Below are 2389 nucleotides of genomic sequence, written 5' to 3' on the forward strand. Positions count from 1 at the left end.
GCCCTTTATGGCTCTTGCCACTGCCACCTGCAGCAGAGGCAGTGCCACCAGGTCCATCCCTGATGTTGGCATCCCCCCTCTCACAATGGCCACTGCTTCCAAGGGCATCACTTAATCCTGAGCCATATGGAAGCTCTGCAAGGGGAGGGTGGGAGGCTCCCATCTTTGGGGAGCACACGCGTGGTGTGAGATCTTGTTCCTATAGAATGCTTCTGCTCTCCCCCAGGCAATTTTTCATTCATGCTGTTTTCTAATTGCACCTTTTATGGCATTTTTTGATTAATGCATGCCAAGCACAGACATCCAGGTGTGAAAACAATGAATATCATTTAGTAAAAGAAGTAGTCTTAGAGTATAGGTTCTTGCTGTTTCTCAACTAATTGCAGACCTATCATGTCTGGTTTATTATACAGTATCAAAAAAGTATGGACCTCTAAAAAAGGTCATGTGCAGAGCAAGTTTTGTACTGTGAGGCTCAAGATCTGCAAGGAGATGATCTTCTAGGCTAACTGGGACCGCATGCAAAGAGAGCAGCTGTGCAAGCCAGAGAGACAGGTTCTGCCATATCAAAGGACAGATGCTAATAGTCATCAGATGGTCTTACTAAAAGCTAGAAGAGGCACCGAGTGCTGACTATAAAATCAGGTTACTGCTGCTGTTCTGCAAGGATTTCCAAGCAGGGGGCAGCTGAGGTGGGGGTGGCTGAGTGCTGAACAGCACCAAGGCAGAACTCAGCTGGATGGTGGAAAGGGGATGGAAAATGTAGCACGAGGAGCTTCTTGGCTCCTGAAGCATACTGAGTTGGAGAACAGTGGGAGAACCATCCTGGCTGACAGCAGAGCCCATCCTGGTGGTGCTGAGGGTCTTCAGAATATCTGCTTCTGTGTGTCCGAGGCTGACAGTTTCTGAAAACAGAAGCTCAAGTGCTCCTAAAAATCTCAGGATTATAAGAAAAGGTAATTAATGAGAGAGTGGGTGAGTTAGGCTTATGGTCCTTTGTGGCAATCAGTGGAGACTGAGCTTTCATTTCTACCAAAAAAATTAAGGAAAAAAAAAAAAGTCTACGTCTCCCTGGTCTACTGCTCAGTTATAACTTTACTAAATGTTTCAGTATTTTGTGTGGCTGCACTTTTTGGGCACTGGGCTGGTTTCTGCCCCAGGTGTGGGAGCTGAAGGCAGGTGGCTCACAGGGACCTGGCCCTGGTTCTCTGCACCAGTGGGGAAAGCTGTGGCCGAAATCAGTGGGTGGCTGGTGTATTGCTGCCTGCTTGTGCCCTCTGGAGACTTAGGGGTGCTCAGTCCCTTTGCCTCAGCCAAGGAAGTCTGTCTCCCGTAGCACATAGCCACCTCCACGTAGTTACTACAAATGCTGAGAAGTGTTTTGTGTTTCCAGCAAAAATAACTTCTGTAATTTAAATTTAAAAGCTTCCATAATAGTTCATAATCAATGTTTCTTCCCTGATTTTTCACCAAGGGCAGGAAGAAAGGGAGGCTATAAACTACAAAGTCTATGTTTTTTGTTGTTGTTGTTTTGTTTTGTTTTCCTTGAAAAAATGAAATGGAATTCTGACCCCAAAACTATTTTTGATACGGGAAATATTAAAAAAAAAAAAAAAAAAAAAAAAAGTTGAGCCCACTCCCTTTGCTGCCATAGGATGTGTCTGGGTTCTTAACAATTCTGTGATTTTGACACGGAATCTTCTGCATCAAACTCCACTAAAACTTTTAGAAATTCACTGCCCCCCACATGCTTCTTGTTTACTCCTAGAGCACATACAGATTTTTTAATTGAGCTTTATTTTGAACAAAGCTAATTAACTTAAACTCCTGCAGCTGGTTGGTTGCTTACAGAGAGAAATCTTGAGGTATTTTTGAGGCAGGTAGCACTGTCTCTGACCTACTTAGGGCCCAAATCCTGTTAGAGCACTGGGGTCCCGGTGGTAGAGCTGTTTGTTGGGGTGGGGGTGAAGGAAGTATGTAAGTGCTTGCAGAACTGGGGGCTGAATCTCGCTGGATACGTGCTGGTACACAGGGTGATGGGTTTGTGCCCTCAGTGCCGTCCTGACCCCTTGCTGGGCAGGATCTGGCCCCATCACAAACCTCTCATGGCGATGTTTTAAAGCCACAAGGAACTGGATGTGCTGTCAGCACGCAAGGGCAAGGCAAGCACGGACCTACGCAGGGAACTGCTGCTCCTGCCAGGCTGTGCCACCCAGGATATATTCTAATTACTGGGGTTACATTGGGAAACGAGGCCAGCACAACGGCAACACACATGGAAAACGCTGCTCTGCTGTCAAGGAAATGCTACAAAAGCACGAGGGCGCGCTTAGGGAGCAGGACAGCAGCGGGGCTGCCGCGGGGGGCCGGGGGCGGCGGGAGAGTTTGC

This window comes from Oxyura jamaicensis, chromosome 12 (assembly GCF_011077185.1).
Source record: "Oxyura jamaicensis isolate SHBP4307 breed ruddy duck chromosome 12, BPBGC_Ojam_1.0, whole genome shotgun sequence".
Taxonomy (NCBI): Eukaryota; Metazoa; Chordata; class Aves; order Anseriformes; family Anatidae; genus Oxyura; species Oxyura jamaicensis.